Genomic DNA, 21,405 nt, shown 5'->3' with positions numbered 1-21,405 from the left:
TAGATTTTAGGAAGAATCTTTTTACTTTAAGGGTGGTCAGGACCTGGATCAGGTTGCTCAGAGAAGTTGTGGATGCCTCATCCCTGGAAGTGTTCACGACCAGGTTGGATAGGGCCCTGAAGATTCTAATCTAGTGGAAGGTCTCCCTTCCCAACAGCAGGGGAGTTGGTACTGGATAATCGTTAAGGTCCCTTCCAAGCCAAAACATTCTGCGATTCTATGGTTCTGAGGGTTTCTATTTTTATATATTTATTTGTTTTACCAACAGGCAGGAACTTGAATTAAGAAGAGGCAAGCTGAATTTTGATAGGCATGGGAAGACTTTTGGTAGGTGATGCACTCTGATGGGGACTTTAGTGCACTTGGGAAGTACCAGGGTCCACTGAATTTTTCATAGGGCACATCCCTCATCTCATACAGTTCATGATGTCTCTGTAGAGTGCAGGTTTTTTTTAAAGGAGTGGGTATGAAACACTGTTAAGAAAGATGAGATGCCCCAGCCTTTAGTGCCCCATCCCAGTGATTGGCAGGTGAGGCTCATTTGGAAGTGAAATCTGTCTGCACAGACAGAGATTGAACTGATGCCCGGCTGGTGGCTCAGGAATTTAGAGAATCCTGGAATCGTTAAGGCTGGAAAAGGTGTCTAAGATCATAGAGTCCAACTGCTCATGTAGCAAAGCCATGTCCACCACAAGACCATGTCTTCAAATGCCACATCCACAAGTTTTTTGAGCACTTCCAGGGATGGTGATTGCACTGCTTCAGAGGGGTGCCAAGGAGAGTGCCTTGCAAACAGAAATCCTGTGTTCACAGAGGACATAGCACTGACAATGTTTTTTTCCTTTCTCGTTTGGTTCCTGTCTTTTGGCCCTAACTTCTGCGCAGGAGTGAGCAGGTACTTTATTTATTTCCCTGTCTGTCTCTGACCTCCTGCTCTGACCAGTGTGGAGAGAGTTGGAATGCTCATTTTACCTCAAGTTGTGACCCTCAAGTGTTCTTTGCTACCTCTGACCTGGAGTGACCTGGAAATGATGGAAGGTAATAGGATGAGGCACCACTTCCACCTCTGGTAACCCAGTGTAAAGAGCTGGCTGATAATCACTGGCTTGCAGACAGATGGTGAGATCATGCGGTGCTGACAGTCCGGGATGGCCTTTTAAGTGGGATGATTAGTAAATGTGGACTATGCAGCTTTCTGTTGAATTTATTAAATTTCTTAAGGTATGAATTCTCTAGGCAAGATTATACATTACCACAGCACATTATCCAAATGTACAAGAGTTACTGAGGAGTTAAATGCATCTGAGTTACAAAGTGCAAAACATCTTGAGAACAGACAAGTCTAATTATGTCCTTTATTGTGTTAGAGCCATTTTATGGGTAATATGTCTGAATAAATCTGAAAGTGTCAAATCTATACATTAACAAGAGATTTGTCTTGATGCTCCACACTACTGAATGGTGCACTGCACAAAAACTGCATTTGGCCTGTGAAGGGCTGGGCATGTGAAGGAGAGCTCATTTGAAGGGACAGCACTGCTCTGCATCTCTCATACCTCTCCCTAAAACATCTGTGTGGGTTTGGGTGGCTGTTGTGAGCCTGCTGTTTACTGAGGGATGTTCTAAAAATGTTCTTGTTAGTCTGAGTGACTGGCAAAGTGAGTAATGTGGTAAAGTTGAAATTCACCTCTGTGTTGCCTTTATGTTCCAGCTACACCTCTTATATGCTCTTGTCTTATTTCTGGTGATTGGACCATTAGGATGCCAGTGAAAACAGAGCTAATGCTCCTGTCTTTGTACAGATATGTTGACAAGTGAATGTAACAGGTGGTTGCTATTTGTCTATTTGAATAGAAGTGGCCACTCCAAATACTAGCACAAGTGAAAGAAAAAAAAATCTAATTAAAAAAGAAAAGCGATCAGCATGTTTTATTTTGGTGGGTGTTTTGTATTTTGCCATTTTTGGCAGGTTTTTTGTTGTTGGATTTTGGGGGCTTTTGCTTGTTTTTCCTTGCTTTAGGTTAATGTCAATACAACTGTGCCTGAAGGAAAAATTAACTAGCTGGACTGCCAACAACTACCTGCACTAGCAGTAGGATAGCTCTGGGAGGGAAAAGCTGCTCACTGCCTGCAGGTGAGATGTAAAGAGCTCCCTGCTCTGTGGGAGGGTTCCACCAAAAAAAATGAGCCTTCTGAAAGGACTGTTGTATGTGTGCATGTCTATAAATCTTGTCACCAGAAATACTGAACAAACACCTACGATAATAACACTGAAATATTAAGTGTCCCTGCTGTTTGTGAATAGGTAGCCAGGAGACAAGCTGGATGGCTGGTTCCAGAGATGGAGAGCAGTTGAGGAGACTGTAGATGAAGCTCTCTGATGCCCTGTAACCTTGCTGTGATGGGAAGGTATGTGGGCTGAGGTCTATCCTGCATGCAGGGCAGCTCTGAAGAGTCTGATTCCTGGGGTATTAAACTGATTTTGCATCACAGAGCTTCTGCCATACTGCTAAATTAATCAGACTGTAGGAATTATGAGAATACTCCCTGATGACAAATTGCACCGTAGCTTCCCTGGTATTGCTCTCGGGCACGGATCTGCAGAAATGCTCATGACAAGAAGGTAGTACAGGACATACATCTCAGCAAACTGAAACAAGCTGTGTCATGGATTCACTGTGTTCTCTGTTACAATGGAGAACTTTTTAGAAGAAATCATGTCCCAGGCTATTACATACGTTGCACTGGAAATCTTGCCATACCTCACTATGCTGCAGTATCTAAGGCTTTTTGCCTTATGGGCCCCTCTTTTTTCATGGTTATAATTAAATAGTGTAAGCTAACAAATGTAAATATTTTGTAGTGTGGAACTAATACAGATAGTAGCAGGCAACAGAGGGAGTTACTTTTGCTTTAAATGAATGGCAGATCAAATCACCAGATTCAGCTGGACTTGATATGTTCTGTCTACCAACATATATTTGCTTTTATTTCTCATCTGTATAATGCAGCCAAATACTAAAATGTGCACCATACACAAACTAAACAAGAAACAGATGAGACAGTTTAGCAATTTTTTAGGGAGTGATCCGCCATGGAAGGCTTCACAAAATTACATTTTAGGGCTTGTGTAATTTAACATCTTCTGTAAAGTAGCTCTGGTTTCTGTAGACAGGAAAACCTAAGAAGATTCCAGCAATTTAAAGGTGGGTTTCATCTCATGTTCTGAGGCTTTACTACTCACAGTAACAGCAAAAAATACAAATTGCAGAACATTTGGATTTGAAGTCTGTTTTCAGTACTGTTTAAATATTTAAATTCCTGCATTTAAAACTTGCCTCCAGAAAATGTTTTGTTTGTTTAAATACCTGTATGAACAGTAGGCACCTCATTGAAATGTATCTCCCATAGAAATAAATGCAGAAATTATTACAAGTAGTTCTGTGAAGGAAGACTATGTAGCAGTGATTGTATTGCTCACAAACACAGTTACAACTGCATCCTTTTGGAATGATAATGGAGAGCTACTTGCCCACTCAACTTGAAAATAATCTCCTTCACCAGTCTGCAGAATCGCTTCTTACCCCAAGGTGACATGGACAGTGGGTATCAGAGACTGGGTAATAACTGATGGCACTATGCTACGGAGCCAAAGTCAGAAATGCCTGGGCTGAGGAGCTGTGCCAAGGGGATAAAGCTTGCAAGAGAAGGAACTTGTGAGGAGTGAACTGTAAACTGAGAACAAGAACAGTCATTGTGGCTTGTGTTCATAACGTGCTTAGAATTGGAGCCCTAGTACATGTTGGTGACTCTGTGGTGTTGTGGTAGTGTAGACACTTACTGAGAAAGATGATGAATGTGGGAGTTCATGATTATGACTAATTATGGAAATATAACAGCATTTCCTATGACACTTTAAATGTTCTTGGATGAGCATTTGGTTAGGTATTTTAGAGTCTGTTTTATTAAAGGGAGTCCTTGAATAAGTAGCAATATTTAGAGCATAATTTAGAAAAAGGAAAAAAACCCACCATCACTCTGGGGAATATCTGCCCATTTACTGATTTAATTGTGCAGCTAAATAACAGCCCTCAAAGATGCTGAAACATGTCAGGAAGCTTAGCCAGTGTGGAATCACAACACAGAGCTCTGATCTGTCACCTGCAGAGCAGCTGGGCCATACACGATCCCATTGATGTGTAAGAGTAACTTGGCCTCTTCTGAGTGAAGATATTGTTGGTTTATAAAGAGATCTTCAGTGGTTCTGCTGTTCAGACTAACACGATGCATGTTTTTTTTGTCTTTTGGGGAATGGGAGCCTATTTCTGCCTGAGTGTCAGTCAGGACTGTTGGAGAATTGTTTCTCAGTAGTTTAGAAAATGGTGGAATATGCTGAGGTTTTTTGTCTTTGCTCTTTTTCCTTTCTTTTCTGCTTGTCTGTTTTCATTTAAGCAGGTTGATGTGCAGGCTGCAGCCGTTTGCTCGGAGTAACTCTCAAGCTCTGCTGAGTTCCCCTCCAACCTCCCATGGAACTGCTCCGCAGCAGGTTCCTTTGCATGTTCCAGTAGAGCAGTGGGAAGGTCCCTGCCAGGGCACAGCTCAGTATTGCCTTCCCAAACTGCCCACCTCTGGGCTGGGCCCTGTAATGGCACCTGGAGGAGCACCTTTGGACACCACAGCTTGTATTTCTCTTTGACTCTGAGACCTTGTTAAAGGATGGATTGCATTTCTCTCTGCTGATTGTGCAGTGAGGCTACAGTCCAAATCTAGATTTGGATGCAAGTGTTTCTGCTTTGCTCTTCCTGTGGCTCCACATTCACTGAAGTGGAGAGAGACAAGCAATAGCATCAGTGTTCAAATATAAAAGGCTTGGTTGTTTTGTTTGATTTGGTTTAACCACCATTGGTTCTTTATTCTGTGTTTTGATCCTGCTGCTGCTAAGTCCAATTTACTGTGTCCAAAGTTTCCAGAGATACTACCTTTTTTCAAATACTGACAAAATTCCTACTTTCATTTGTGTTTTTATCCCCTAATGAGAAAATATGAAATACCTTCACTGCTTTTCATTTTAAAAACCTTTTTCAATATGTTTCCTATTTGGGAATAAGGAAAAAAACAAAGCATGAGAATAGTTCAGCAGTTGCTCATGATGTGCAAATGTATTTGCATGCTCTTTTTTTAACCTTGTTTTTAAGCCTATTCTTAAAACATTTGATTTCCAACAGGAGTGAAAGAAAAAATTAAAAATATTGAAAGAGGAGGTAGATATGCAGTTGCTTTTCTTTTTTGCCAAGGCAAGATTTCATTTCTGTGAAGACAGAGAGTAGGCGATGGTGAGGACAGCTGTGAATCATTCATTGTTGAGACCTTCCGTTGCTTGAGGAGATGCACATCTCAGCTCGTGGCTGATCTTATGCCCCAGTTCTCCAAGCTCTGGAGCAGCCTGTAGCTTGGGAATATGAGCAAGGAGTAGGTTCTTGAGGGAGAAAACCAGCAAAAAATTGTATCCAGTTCAGGTTATTTGTGTCACATGTCACCAGGATCTCTGAGGGAAGGACAGCATCTGGCAGATTTCTTGTCTAAAAAATGGAAAATATAGGCCAAGACCTTTCTTTTCTTTAATAAAAGTAATTATATGAGTTGGCAGAAACCTGGAGTGCCTGCCAGTTTGCACATAGCAGAGAGAGTTTGGCGTTTGCCAAGGCTTTTTTTTTTTTTTGGCAGTTTTCTGAAGTTGGATGATTTGTTTCTGAGTTTGATTTCCCTCAATGTCTGAAATGTCAAAAATGCATCTGACTAATCGATGACATTGGGATAACCTTCCTGTGCTTATAAGGATACCAAGGGACTTCACCTCCCTGGCTTTGAGATCTGTCTGTTCTCCCTTGTGCTGGGAGACTCATTGTTTCACCATATTGTGGAGTCGTTTCATTACCCACAGGAAGCATCAGAATTGCAAATTCTCCAATTTAAAAGGTATCTTGAAAAATGTCACCAACCAAACAAAGAAAACACAAGTGCAACTGTGCATTCTTTTAACCAGGACAGAAGAAACCATAACTCTTCTCAGATCTTGAATCAGACCCTCTGAGCCATTGCTTTTACTGTTTGTGTTCTCTCATGCCTCTGTAACTATCTGAACAGCTAGTTTATTCCATCCTACACTGCTTACTTCCCTTTACTGGGCATGAGAGGTTTGTCCTGTGCACCAGAGAGATGGGAGCTGTGAATTATATGCTGTTCAGGATGAATCCTCCTGGTTATGACCATGTACATGCTCCAGATCATCCTCTGGCCAGTGCTGAGTGTCTGCACACTCCTCTGCCTCTCCAAAGGCCTCCTCCATGTGCAGCTGCAGAGGTTTTCTCATATCTCCTCAGTCACTGGGCTGCTGAAGTTGGGAACATTTTGGATAGGGCTGTGCAGATGAGGGCATCCATATGGAGCACCCCAGGCAACATGAAGTGTTATTTCTAAAAGTGTGATAGAAACACCTCTGGCTGGGTAGCCCCCACTTCTGCAGCTGTTCTCCAAGCTGCTGAGACAGTGAGTAACGGGGTGTTCATTAGAGGGACAGTGCAGGCTCTCAGCATCACCAGAGCCCGTAATTACACTTTAGGAGTCTGGCCAACCTGGTGGGAAATCCCTACCAAAGCTGTTAATCAGGCTGGAGAATGAGGTTGACAATGGTAGGTATTAATCTAGCCCACTATTTCTCATTGCTACCACTTCACAGCCTGTCTCTGTAATGGCAGTAAGCTGTCAGTTCTGCTCCTGAGAAACTCCAAGGAAATATTTTGTGATTGAGGAAAAGGAAATCATGCAGGCTCACAGGACCTGTAGCTTATTTGGGGTGAACAGATGTAAATTCCTAAGGGTCTTATTCATGAAATGTTTGCATTTTTTCCTGAGGTTGAACCAACTCGAGTTATTGTGACTATAAAGCAGTATAACCCTGCAATGACTGGGAAATGTGACCCTGAACATGTATGAAATTGTTGTCGTCGTTTTTTTTCAAATTTGAAATCCTTTCTGTGCCAAATATGGGTGCTGCAGTGTTGAAATGAAGCTCAAATCTGGCCTCGTGACAGCTATAGCGTGCTTTAAAGTATAAACCATCTGTATTTTATGTATTTAAAAGAAAATTATCTCAGTTGTGTTTCCGAGTATATGGTCAAAGGAAAATTCTCATCACATGGTGATGTGATTCTATCAACAGGTATGGCATTACTGTTCCTATAACTTCAAACATAATGAGACCAGGGCTGGGCTTTAAGTGTTCAAGTGATTGCACAATAACAGAAAAGTGGTGTGTGCCTGATGTGACACAGAATAATTAATTGTCTCTTCCTTGTAGGTAGTGTCATCTTTCACTACCTCACCTCTGTAATGCAGGATAACACACAACTGCAAAGGTGTGAAAAAACACAAATATAAATTCATACCCGTTTGGTTACAGGGCATAGCAGATAAGTTAAAAATCAGATATTACTGAGTGAAATATCTGTAGCTCTATGAACGGATTAACAGTCTCCACAAGGTACCAATGATATATGGAGGAGGGTGTACAGACAGGGAGATGACTAAATATAACATTAAAAAATATATAACATGAACCAAATGCATAGCACTACTTACAATTTGAATCTTTTTGCATAGCTCCATATGGATTAAACATTCCTTCAAATAAGATACTTGCTAGAAGAAATCACGAAATGTAGTGTATGATATCATGCATAAAGAGCACATTTAAATGCTTATGGAGGAGAGACAGGCTTCTCTGACAACCAATCCCTGTGGTTTTGCCTTCCGGTGAATGGCAGCCCAATTTGGTACTGCCCTAACTGGGAAAGCTGGAATCTGAAATGAAGGCAGCTATATATGGTGATTCTGGAATCAGGATTTTATGGAATTTAGAGGAGCCAGCTAAAATGAAATACTGGCAACCAGTTTGTTTTCCTTCACATGAAGGCACTGCACTCTGCTCTTCTGCACATCACTTTTCCATAGACCGGGGAGCAAGAGGGACGTGGCAGCAGTTTGCTGGGGCAGAAAATCCTAGGAGTGCTGGCTATCAGGAGTCAGGACTGCACGGATAAAACCCCACATTTTTGTTGGTGTATGTCATTACAATAATCAATTAATATTTACTCATTTCCCCCCAGCTTTAAGGCCTGACCTAACACATACTTTTAATTTAAGTGCTTACTAATGACTGGAGTGTGCTCTGTAAAGTGTTTGTGTATGAATTACTCAAGCATTCATGTCTGGTTTTTATTATCCTACATTGATCTCCAGTACTTCCTTGCTGGATGTTGTTGGTGTGTTTTTCTCTTGAGCTGACAATAGAGAGAAAAAGCAATGCTGGATCTTACCTGTGACCCAACAGTTTCTTGCCTGCAGTAACCACGAATGCAAATTAGATGGTTTATCAGTAGCTCATTTGCCATTCTTAATGTCAGTGTGCAGATGGCTTCAGGGAAAGGGGGTTTGTATACAAGTAATGCCTACATCTTGATTAATTCTAGATGAGCTCAAACAAAAGCTGCTTACCCTTTAATAATGCCACGTCTTTAAGCTCAGCAGCACACGCATGGCTTAGGGACAATGTGTGTGCCAGACTTGGATGCAGCAAAGGGATGAAATGTCTCCCTTCATGGTGTAGGACTGTGCTCAAGTACTGGGAGAAAGTGCTGAATGATGAGATGGAAGGAAAAGTGTGGCACAACTTCTGTGGTAGGGCAAAAGTCCCTGGGGTACCTCCTGAGCAATATGCATGCGGCAGAGGCAGCAAGGAGTGGAAAGGAGCCCAGAGAAATCCTGGTCCTCATCCCATACCTCCCAAGCAGCACTGGGCTGATGTCCCAGTGTGTGGCCTCAGCTCGACCCTGTCACCACAGAGGTGCCTGATGCCCTGTGCTGGGACTGCCCCCACACTGCTCTGCTCCCTGACTGGTGTGGTGGGAAGTACCCATGCAGCCCCCAGCCCTCGTTGCACCCAGACATCAACTTCTTTTGAACTGTGTTTGTGTCTACAATTAAAACTCTAAAAGACTTACAGGTCTTCAATAATGCCAGGTTTTGGAAAGGAGAGAAAGACAACTTGAGTTTCGTATGAAACCTTCAGGTCATCTTGTACCAAATATAAGGTCAGATGGGTTTAAACCTGATTGATAGTTTTGAAGAAGGAGTGGATATAAGCATCCACAGTTATTTGAAGAAAAAATGCAATTAAGAAATTCTATTATGGCCAAGACAAATAAACTTTAAATTGTACTCCGATATCTGGTGTAAACTAGAGGTAGGAGGAGGGATTTGAATACCAGAACCAACCTGCAGTTACTTTTGAGAAGTCTCTGCAAAACCATAAGGAAAATATAAAGAGGTGAACTCAGATAAATGTGAACTGTGTCTATGAAAACAGGTTTACAAGAATGAAAACATTAAAAGGAAAGCAAGAATGAGTCAATAGTGCTAACCAGTCTGGTATGTAGTGATTGACATGAGCAGGACAGAACACCCTGCAAACAGTTTTTATTTGGGATTATGCTTCATGTGTCCTCACTGCTGCAAATAAGAATATTACTGTTGTTTGACAGACTTGCCATCTAGCAAAGTATTTCCCAGCCTATGAATAATAGCTTAGTGATATGCTTGTGAATGAACAATTCAGGGTTTATGTGGTGGTAGTTTTCCTGTGAAAATAAAAGGAATGTTTCTGGAAAACCTGTTGACTTCAAAGAGGCATTTTTTTGTGTTGTAATTTCTAAAGGAAGCTATCTTACCAACATGGTTCCTTCTTGCTAAACAGGATAAATGAAAATAAAAACTCGATGGCTTGAAAGGAGTAGGCAGGTTTGCTCTCAAGCAGAGGATACACAAGGGAGGGTCACAGCTTTGTGTGCAGGGACACCTGCCAAGTTTCAATTGATTCCTCACAGGATTTCAACTCATCTGTTGGGATTGTGCTCGTGTTTCTTATAACACAAATGTTCAGATGCTAAATAATTTAAAATGAGAAAAGAACTTTTTGGTCTTTCTCCTGCTGCATAAAAGGCATATCTGTATGTCAGTGGATTTTTTCCTGTTCTGATTAGGGAGATGATTTAATCATTTCCATTGAGTGTCTTTTCCAGGGATAGGAAGAGATAAACCCCTGCAGCTTGCCTGACATTCATCTCTCTATTCTTCTTTGATTAATTTTCTCAATTTTTTTTCTTCTCTTATGTATTCTAATTCCTTTCTGCAATCCCCTCAAAGCATTTAGCATCCACTGCATGATTGCTCTGTCCACACATATGTGTTCTGTTCTCTTTGCATAGTAATCTCTACAGCCTTGTAATCTCTGTGGATGCCTAAACTAAACAACTAATTGTGTTTATCTGCAAACTGCTCTGATGACTTGGTCCACTGAAAAAGAGCATTAAGAGCAGGTGGTGAGCTGTGATTGCTGTTTCTGATTGGAGAAGAATTATGCACATCTTTATTTTTATTATCTCTTTCCTCTGTCTGCCCACCTGCTGTTGGCTCTGGTCTCAACTCTGCAGCAGGGTCTGCCTTTTTTCCTGTCTCTGCACTCAGACATGGAGTTAATGCTGCAGAGGGGCCCTGGTTCTCAGCTGCTGTACTAATAGCACGATTGACATTGAGTACTAGGGCAAAATGTTGATTGAGAACCAGGAGAAGACATAATTGCGTGAATTAATGAGGGAGGGAAGGATTAAAATTGTGCTCCTAGCTGCCAGCTATGCCAAATATTTTCAGAGCAGTATTTTAAAAATAAGAATGAGAAAAATGCTAAACATCTGAGGTGCCCGAAGGGCTTGGTGGTTAAGTCAGGACTGGGTATGCTCCTTCCCTCTCAGGGACACTCAGCTTTTTTTGGCTGGATTTCCAATGTCATCTGTTCCGAGACATAAGTAGACAGGGCTCACTGCTTCAGAGATTGCTTGCTGGGATACGCTAAATCCACAGCAGAGTGAAAGGTCAGTGTTCTTCATGCTGCTGAGGTTTGGCACAGAAGAATCTGCTACACAGAGGATCGACCTCGCTGTGCCTGCAGCTTGAGGAAATCACAGTTATCTGTGGGCCACCTGCAGAGTGCAAGTGGGAACCCTCCAGAAGCAGAGCTGTTAAAAGCCAGAGGTTCGTGATGAAAACATAATAGTTAATTGTTATTACGATTCCTTTGATGGAAGTACTGCCTTGAGATCTGGCTCGGTCAGTGGGAGGAGGTCACTGCTGTACCCCTGTGGGGTTCCTTATATGCAGAAGGCCCAAAATGTAAAACCTGTGGAGGGCTTTGTAACATCTCATTGCCTTTAGACCCTGGTAGTGGTTCTGTCAGTTTTCTCGAGGGTCTTACGTTATTAAATCAACTCCTCAGGAGTATGGTATGCTGTGTAACTGTTTGCTGCTGCTTGGGAAGATTCTGGTAAGCTATGAATCTCAAAATGTCACTTAAGGGTTGAAATCTATCTTACTTTCCTCAGGGTTAAATGCATGATCTCTTGTTAGTTTTAGCTAGATTTAGCTCCCCATTCAGGAACAGGCAGCCCTGATCTGCACTGTGTATCCAAGCAGGCTCATGACGTCTTGCTGGCATTGTTATCCCCAAGTTTTGTCCTTTGCAAGGAATCCAGCTCTGCCTCTGTTCACAGTTTTGATGCCAAGGACCTAATTCTGGGCTGCTTTCCAATTTTTCTCTCTTGTGTGATTTGGATGTAAGTGGGGCATTTTGTTTTTGAGCAAAGAAGGCAAAAATACAGGTGACTTGACTTCATTTTCTCTGCATTTGTTTTCTGAAGTAAATTTTTATCTCCAGAAGTAGGGACACCTTTGTGCTTAAACAGCAATGCAGGACATGGAATCCTGGAATAATTTTTATTGGAAGAGACCTTTAAAGATCATCTAGTCCAAACCCATGCAATGAGCAGGGACACCAGAAGTGTCTAATTAAGGAACAGATAGCACTGCAAAGCTGTATTTTTTAAAATGTACAAAAGCACCCCACTACTACCCCACTACCGGGGAGGTTGAGCTTTCCATTCATAACCACTTGCAGCCACCTTTGAGCTTTTTGCAGGAACTCAGACAGCTGACAATAATGCTTCAGTCCTTTGAAAAGGTGAGCCAGAAACCACTGAACTTTGTTGCAGTCTCAGCTAATTTTAAGCTTGGGGTTTTTTATTTTAATAGAGAAAAGTGTTCTGAATTAACACACACTGTATTATGTTCTTTTGATGAGAGAACAATCAGAAAATTGCAAATTAAGATAATAACAGAAAACATAATATCTCTTACATACCTTGCAAATCAAATTAAATTAATTTTACTTGTTTCAGTTTTAAAACACAACAAAAGAATAGCTGCAGCCAGACTGTGCTGTGCATCAGGAGGGAAGGTGGTGGTAAATCTGAGCTGCAGACACTTTAATGCTCTGGCTCCAGGAAAGGAGCTGCTGTGGCAAAGCACTGGCTTGAATGGACCAGTTACTTTCCAAACAACTCTTTGTGCCTTGTAGAGCCATGATGGGCAGCTATGACTGATGGTACACAAGGAATAGGAGGGAGGTTGTGCCACTACAGTGGGCCAAGAAATGTCACCTGTGAGTCCTTTGCAGCCCAGGAAAAGGATGAGCAATGGGAGAAGGAGGAACTGGACTTCACACCGTGGCCAAGGGACTGGCAGGTAGACTGGACATGGATGGGGAGATGAGGTGGAGGAGAGCTTCTCCAGGAGCTGGGAGAAGTCAGACTTCCCTGGGGCCCCACTGGAGAAGATTATCAAGTAAAAGAGTCACTGAGCACACGCAGCTCTTGCTGCTATGATTTGATTTGGTTTGGGAAGGCAGGCCTGGCTACTGCATGCATAGTTATTTCATACAGATGGGAATCAGAGAAACAGAGGGGCTCTTGCCAGAGGTGATTGTTTCAGAGGATTTTTTTCTCTTGCTGCCATTGTTTCACTCCTGTTTCCAGTTGGAGTGTGCAGAGGATGATGGGTCATGGAGGGCAGTGGATCAGTGAGCAGGGGCACTGCAGGTACCCTGGGGACACCCACAGCCCATGTATCCCAGGAACATCCCACAGAACCCCGAGGGAAAGCTGAGGGAAGCGTGCAAGTACTCAGCATGATGCACTTGCAGCATCCAAGTAGCAGCAGTAGTGAAGGGGTTTTCTGAGTCAGAGGATTATGTGTAATCCCAGTTTGGGACAAAGGGTTGACATAAGTGCTCTGGGACAGAGCTGCCCAGCTTTTGGAGCGTGGGAGCTGCTGAGCTGTATCAGACCTCTGCTCAGACTGAACTTGGTCCTGCTTGATCTCAGAGACCTTGGCTTTAGGGGGAGCACAAGAAGCTTGCTGAAGGGAAGGATCAAAGAGGCCCGAGACTGGGCCAATTGTCCCCTGGAAGAAAATCAAGGGCATGCAGTCATTAGAGTCCTGTTTATTTAATGGAGACCTAACTATTCTTATAAGGTGATATCAGTGCCCCAATCATCTTTTATCCCCTGCTTCAATCTTAACCTCTTGGTTTTGGTACAAAGTTCCTGCGGATTAGCTGATATTTTATGTTTAGTTTTAAATTGCTCGCCCTTCATCCCTCTGACTGTTCTGTCATTTCACAGCACAAGGAGAAACCTAGAAATTTTTGGCCTATTGCCTGTCGGCTCCTCATTGCTTTATACCATCCTTTGTTTTTTATTGGTGTAATTTCTGACATAGAAGTGTCAAAAATGAGATGCACAGCCTGTCCAGATGGGAAGAAGCTGAGAATGAAACTGGGCTGGGAAACAGAAAGAAAAACCTGGCAGCATAGATGCCCAAGGAAACCTTCCCATGACACTGCATTGGTGTGAGTCTGTTCCAGGCTCTGGTGTAAAGAATTTTTTCTGTCTTGAACTGACGTGAGCAGGGAAGATCAGGATTCAAATGCTTGCAGTACTGCCTTTGTTTTCCAGAGGACTTTCAAGAAAAGGCCAGTGGTGCTGACTGCCCCATAAGCTTTTCATTAGTGACTCACTTAGCACTGGGAATAAGCAGGGAATTGAATCAAGCTGTGTCTGTCTTGGACTTTTCCCCTGAATCCTATTTTTATCTACAGAAATGCAAATCAGAAGTCCTTTGCTGAAACTAGTGAGGTACTTTATAATTTATTTGTCAAATTGGTGGGAAATTTCTGAAGCACATGGTTCCAAAAGTATAAGATGTGTTGCTGCTAAATATCCACTCCCTCTGGACAGAGAAGTCTAGTGAGATGTGCCTGAGGATGAGTTGCCAGGACTGGGAATGTCAGTCAGTGAGGCAGACATGAATTGTCTGGGCTTTCCAAGAAATGTGAAGGCAAAAAATACTTAGCATTATTAAAAGAACAAAGTGGGCATATTAAATAATCAGCTTAGGAAAATCCATTTCACAAAGGGTCTGTTTCTGGAAATTAGGTGTTAGCATTTGGTAATAAAAGGCTAAATATGGAAAAATCATGAAACATTGCTCTTAATGTTATGTAAGCAAATCAAGCAGTGTCTGTAAAGTCTGCTGCAGGCTCTAGGTCAGCACTGATGCTGAAATAAACAGTGTTGATATTCTCAAGTTTTCACTTGTGCCCATGCTCTACTCCATCCTGTGGGATAAAGCAACAAATTGAATTGAGAAGCTGATAAAAATCAAATGTAATCTTTTTTATCATGGGATTCTTGGTTGGTTTTTGTTTCGTGCTAAAACTCAGGATGAACCTCACACACATGGAGCATAACGCTTATGTGTTTTGGGAATGCTGTTGGCTTTATAATTTCATATACAGGGGTACATAATTTTTCTTAGGTGTTTGGTAGATGCCTGGCACTTGCCAGCAGCATTTGTTCCCAGTGCCCTGTGCTGTGCTCCCCTCCCCAGCTGTGATTTAGAAGCTTTCTCTGAATATCCGATAGCTTTTCCTGGTAATAAAATGCGTGTTACTCTGAAAAGCAAATTATGCCATGAAATAATACTTCATAGCAGTCCTCAGTACTAAGCCTTTTACAAGCTGTCAATATTTAGGATTTATCTGTATGTAGAGGCTTAGTTTTATCTGCGGGTGAAGCCAGATAAGAAGAGAATTTGTGAGCCCAAGGGAATGAGTGGGCTGGCTCATGTGCTCAGAGAGCTCCGTGGTGTCTGTCCCCACTCCCAGCTGCAGTGAGGCACCAGGTAAGGGATGAGGTTTTCCTCCTGTCCAAGGCTGTTGTAAAGATGTTTTGAGATGTGAGTTAACTAAAAGAGTTAGTGTAGCAGAGCACTGCTCAGGATCTAAATGGTTCATGGTGGTACCTCTGTGCCTGTGTAGTTTTAACATGTGGAATGACTACTTTTTGGACTGCTAAATTTGGATTAGGAATGTAGAAAAGAAGACTAGACTGACACCTTTCTGTTAGTAATTTGTTCTCTGCAACTGCTTTTATGTTTGTGGCTCTGGTGCTTGAGGTCTTCCATTCTGATGGGTAACCTGGCACCAGGATTACTTGGGTTGAGATGTTTGTAGGAATAACTGCCCTGAATTCTACTCTGCAGAAACTCAGCCTTTCCATCTTCATCCACTGCTTCCTGCAGGCTTTGGACTTACAGCCTGTTGCAGCAGTGTGAGAGCCCTGAGCCTCACTGGACATTGCAGCCAGGGTGAGAAACAGCATCATGAGTTGTGCTTCCTTCTAAATTAAAATAAGCCTGTGAAATAGAAATTTTCCGTGAATGACCTGTGCTCTCAATGTAACTGTATGAGGGCTAACACCTCTCCCCTAAGAGGTTTATTTCCTTACCATTGGTTGAGGTTTTCTGTCTCTTTAAGGTCAGTCATTGTTTGTTGAAGTGTCACTTCATCATCTTCTATCAGTTATGCTGCATCATTTTATTCAGTGTATTTCTAATGGTTATGGTACCCAGCTGATGTCCTTGAAGATATTAATTTGGCTCTGTGTCTTCCAACATTTCACTGCTTGCTGAAAAGCTGAGAACTTTACATAGCCTGTCCTGTCCTTGATGTACCTGGAATGTTTTGCTTTCTGCCTTTACTAATATATATTCCAGCAACCTTTTGTCACACACTGGTCCTGATGCCTGGTGAAACAGGAAAAAAATAATTACAGTTATTTGAAATAATGATGCCTGGTTTATATTTCTGAATGAAAAATACACTTATAAGAAACATATTGGCCCTTTACCTTCTTATAATTGATAGCTATACCAGTTTTGTGTTTTTCATGTTGTAGGGAGAGATTAATTACCTGTTTGTACAACATAGTTCTGGAGGCAGTGGGCACTTGGCTGCAGGGCAAACAGGATTAAGTGACACAGGGTGAGAAGTTTCCAGAGGATGGATGGATCAACAGGAGCAAATGTGCAGGTGGGAAGGGTGGGTAAGAGTGGAAAGATGCATAAAAAGTTTCTCATGGATCAGCCCCTTGCATGGGTGGGTGACACCTGCATGTATCCTGTCTCTCCCTTTGGTTTGTCACTGAGGTGTGGGCTTAAGAAAGGATGTGCTGTAGCAAAGAGCTCTGGGGCTGCATCTTTAAAACTCAGGGTGGACAGAAATCCACTTAGAGAGGTAAAGGCAGGGCTGTGTGTGCTGCACCTTAGGGAAAGGCTGTCAGTTTTGAGGTAAAATATCTGTCAGAACAAAAGCTGAAGCAAAACTGGAAAACTGTCCAACCTGTCTGGATGCAGCCCTACAGAAAAAAAAACCATAACAAGTGTGTACTGTTGTTAACAAGCACTTCTGTGATGGGCAGGGAAGGCTGATTAACAGCAGAACATGTAGACAAAGAGCACAGACAGACCTGGCAATGCTACTTCCCATGGTTTGCAGAGAACAATTGAGGCCTCCAAATGTTTACAGAGGTCTGGAGATATCTAATAGGCTTGGCACAGCAGGGATATAAAAAAAGATTCTGTAATTTTCATTGTAGTAAGTCTTGCTTTATTAAAAAATATCTGAAATTTTGTTAATTGTAAAGATATATGTTATGAGACATGCCAATGCTACATCAGGGATGCAACCTCTGCATTGACAGCTTTGACAGGTGACAAGGCTGCCTACACCGATCTGTCTGAACAGTTTGTGTTGAAATGGGTAAAGAAGCGCCAACTGAGCTCAGTTAATAAAAAGTAAATGATCAAAGCTGAGCAGGCTCATTTTTGCTGGAACAGTTTAGGGACTATTCATACAAACAGCTCAAATGGATGGAAAGGAATATAATCTCTGGTGGGAGGCATGGTGACAAGCTGTTGAGGCGGTGCTGGGGCACAGCTTCAGGTGAGAGAGGACATCCCTGTATTGCCAGAGAAACTGGATTATTGGTTGCCCTCTCTGCGTCCACCCTGCTAATAGCAATCCTGTTTGTAGTGTTCCTGTGGTGTTAATATTACTGTTTGTCACAATGATGATAGTGGGCCTTGGATGCAATTCTGCAGCTTGTTACCACAGGGGCTGGAGTCTTTTTGCTGTATTGCACATTGAAGCAGAAGCACCATATACCCTCATGACATTAATTTCGTTGCCTTTGTTAATGCTCCTTGAGAACAGTCACTTTAATTTTACATCATATGTTGTAGTTGAAGTATAAATATCTATCTCAATGTGGTTCCTGGAAAAAACTGAACTGTAATACCTCTGGGAGAATACAACTCCATAGGGACTCAGAGTAAATATTTCTTGAAGTCCACTGAAGTTATTTCACTGCTCAAATCTAAGAATGCTCATGAGTTTCAATAGTTATGCAAAAAAAAAATCAAAAATCAGCATGCTTTTGATCTCCTGTGAGCATCTCCTCTGGCCTGTTGGATAAGAAGCAAGAAGATGCTAAGCATTAGTATTTATAGCTCTGTCAACCTGCTGTGTTCTTATGGCAAATTCAGCACTGCTGTGGGATCCTTTTTACATGGTGTTGTAATATCTACCAAGTAAAACCTTAGCTTTTATTTTTCCCCATGACCTGGTTTTTGTTTGCCTGAATTTTCTACCTAAAATACTTTTTAGATAGTAAATTCTGGCTAACTTTTCCTGCCACTCTCTGTCTGTTCTTTCCTCTGAAATATGTAATGCTGTAATTAAATTTTTCATTTCTGCTGCTTTGGGCAGTTGTTGTTCTGTCCTAAAGGTAGTAGTGGAAGAAACTGTGCCTTTTCATTTGGTCTGTTTTGGCATCATGAATTAATTCTAGCAATAGAAATGATCCAGCATAGCATGTAGCACAGGCCTCTCTTGTGCTGGCTTCTGGAAAGACATAAGGGTCTGCTAGTGCTGCTATGTGATGGTTATTCTTTCTGTGCAAGGGAACCTGAACATGCTTTTATTTCTGTTGAGAAGAAATTACTGAAAGTGCACAGCTGAGTGTGGATAGAGTAGAACAATTTTAGTTAAAGCTGCTGTTGTAAACCTGGGGCAGCCAATGGGTATGACCACTGCTTTCAGAGCTGCCACTGAAATAGGTTTCCTTCTCAGGTTCCAGCCGGATTTGCATGGCTGTCTGAAAGTGTGCCATGTTTGAAATAGATGGTCTATGACCACAAAACTTTAGAATGCTGCTCTGTATGATTGGCTGAACTTTACATAGCTAGGATTGGCTTAACTTCAGCAGTGTCCTAGGAGTTGGTATAGGGCACAGCTTGCTGTGGAAATCCTCTCCAGGGAGAAATGCAATGTTTGTCTGATGTTTCTGTCATGTTGTTTTGGAATAGCAGTGCTCATGCTTTGGCTTATAGTACTGTGTAAGCCCCAAAGAGAAAGAAATGGAGCAGCTTGCAGGGAGCTGTGGTAGGAAGTGAGAGAATCACATACTTGAGTAATTCATTAGGTGATTCATCCTGTACTTTGGATCTGTGATAGGAATTAGTACTTCTCCTTATGCAGTGGAGGGAAAAATTTATTCAGAGTTTCTAGAACAGCATGAGAAGTGACTTTGAAGCCTTGTCAACTGTTCCTATGATTTAGGGATCCAGTACATGGGGGCACTTATCAGTCTGGGCCAGCTGAGCGACTGCCTTGAATGAAATCATCTTGATCAGCACTGAAATCTGCTGATGGAAAGTTGTGAGCAAAGCCAAATATGTGTCTGCTTCCAGTTTTCTCTTTGATTTTGGCTTCAGTAAGGTGCTCAAAAAAATATAAAATACAGTTGTCTTGTTTGAATTAAAGCAGTCCAAGGATGCAGGTTGTCTTCAGACGGTGACCTTTTTAGCTGCTGGCAAAAGATGTTGCATTTCTTTGCTAGAACAGGCAGCAGGGTAGAACAGAGCTCTCTACTTCTCCTCCAAAAGCAGAAACTGTTATGCATGCAAGAGAAAATCTTTGCAATTCTTTAACAAAGAAAGGATGGACCTCTTGATCAGACTGTTGGATCACTAGCTAAAATTGACTCTCTCAGTGGTACAGACGGGGGCATGGTGTCCTTTCATCCCTCTGATATTACAGCTGTACCTGCCTCCTCTGTATAAATCTATGCTTCTAATCTTTTCCATTTTCAGGAGGTCCCAGAAGAATCTTTAACATCATTTCAGATACTTCTTGACTGTACTTCTTAACCTGTCACTCTGTGTACACAGGGCCTTATTGCTGAGATATCAGTGCTCATGGTCTTGATTTCTCAGTTTGAAACTAAAAGGTTTGTAGTTTTTGGAAAACTACAAAGTAAAACCACTGAAGCAATTGTGTGCTTGAACAATCATTTGCAAATAGGTCATCCTTGGTCAGCAACTGTGTGCATGCTTCTTGCAATATATTTGCAAAGCAACTGTAAATAACATGGCTTCAGCAGTCTCGGGATTTTGTATACGATGATCCTGAGTGAGCTTGGCCAGGGGTTCTACAGTTTTATAGACCATTTTTCAGCATTTTCTCTATGTTTAGTTGGGTTTGTTTGGTTTTTATTGTTTCATTTTGTTCCTTTTTTTTTTTTCGTTGTTCCTCTTCCACTTTTTTTCCTAGAGAGCTTTATTCGCATCTGCAGCTTCTCCAGCTTTTTCCAAGAGCCATCTTACCCCTTCCATGTTGCCAAGGCAGCGCTCCTGCTTCCTGCCCACAGGTCTGCTTTTTGTCCTGAACCAGTCCTGAGAAAAGAGGCATCCTTGAATCCTCCTGTTTCTTCAGGAAAACCAAGACTTCTGCCTGTCTTCTGGCAGGATTTGTGTGCCCTGCAACCTGACTTACTTATTGACCTGCTCTTCATGTCTTCTGCCTCTGTCATTCATCCTTGATGCCCTTTCTGCCTGTGCTTTCACCTCTTAGTCTGAGTTCCTTCATCTCCAATGAATCCTCCAGAGAGGCATCGTGTTGGGCTGCTCAAATATGAGTGCCTTGACTTTTATTTATCTCTGTCCAAATGTCCCCTGCTCATCTCTTTTATTTCCACCTTTTGCATTTCTGCTTGTCTGTCCACACCAGGCCCAGACTCAGAGAATATGCCAGAGATATCCCAGTCCTATCTCAGCCTCCTTGCCCGAATCCCAGCACTTCTCTCCCTTCAAAGCTGGGGTTGCTTAGAGAGAGAGCTGTGCTGTTGTGGTGTGATATATTTTATTGTGCCTTTGCACTCAAGTCTTGTATGCAGAGATGCTGTCTCTCTCTGTTGCATGATGGTTTACAGTGCAGGTTTTATAACAAAGATTTTGAGGTATTAAACACATTAACACTTGAAATATGTTGTACTTGTTTCGTTTTCAACCTGAGGAAGATGTTATGATGATAACAATATCTTACCAAAGAGGGAACGGACAAATATTTGCTGTCTGGGGTTGCAACTTTGAGTGTGACTTGCAATATATTTTGGTGCAATTTGATGAGTTTTATGCTGATTCACTTTGCATATGGGAGAGTTCAAAACTATTCCTGCCAACCTTAGTGTGCAGGATGTGAATCACTGCCTGATGGTCATTGCCTGGTCTGGCTAAGAGGGATATTTTCTATGAACTGAGTCTGTGAATCTTTGAAAATTATCCTTTTATATATTCATGAAAATTTACCTAAATTCATTGCAGCTTTGCTCTGAAAGTGGATTGTGTTCTAGGAAGAGCCATATGGCCTGTGCTTTTGTATTTGAACAATTACTGCATCAGAACTATAAAGTCCCCAAACCTGTTCTCAAACCATTGGAAGGAAAAGATTATTTAACTGCCACAGTGGCCATGTGAGAGCTGTGTGTGACACTCTGCAGGCTTCTTGAAGTCTCTTTTCAGGAACACATCAACATGTGATCCCTGAGCTGCTGTTTTATTTTTGGTTTTTAACCCATCTCTGATGATCCTCCTTGAACACTGGGCTGGGATTAAGGAGCACAGTGGTCCAGCTTCATTTGTATGGAGAGCCAAAAAGTGGAGGTTGTGTGAAGTTTAATGATGGGCCAGTTCTTGGGATGACCCACTCTTTGATACTGA

The 21,405-nt window shown here is 42.0% G+C and overlaps 1 protein-coding gene across 4 annotated transcripts in view; it reads left to right on the top strand.

Moving 5' to 3' along the window:
• The window catches only part of HTR2C (5-hydroxytryptamine receptor 2C), a 219,120-nt gene that overhangs the window by 37,126 nt on the left and 160,589 nt on the right, over positions 1-21,405 (top strand). Inside the window, exon 1 of one of the 4 annotated variants that reach the window (XM_071569241.1) lies at positions 2,352-2,409. The exons of 2 other annotated variants lie outside the window; for them this stretch is intronic. The gene's annotated coding sequence lies outside the window, so the exon portion shown is untranslated. Of the gene's footprint in view, positions 1-2,351; positions 2,410-11,058; positions 11,146-21,405 lie in introns of those variants that run through there. One more of the 4 variants, XM_071569240.1, reaches the window with a different exon arrangement.

This window comes from Pithys albifrons, chromosome 14 (genome assembly GCF_047495875.1).
Source record: "Pithys albifrons albifrons isolate INPA30051 chromosome 14, PitAlb_v1, whole genome shotgun sequence".
Classification (NCBI taxonomy): domain Eukaryota; kingdom Metazoa; phylum Chordata; class Aves; order Passeriformes; family Thamnophilidae; genus Pithys; species Pithys albifrons.
This window is presented reverse-complemented; position numbering and strand designations above follow the sequence as displayed.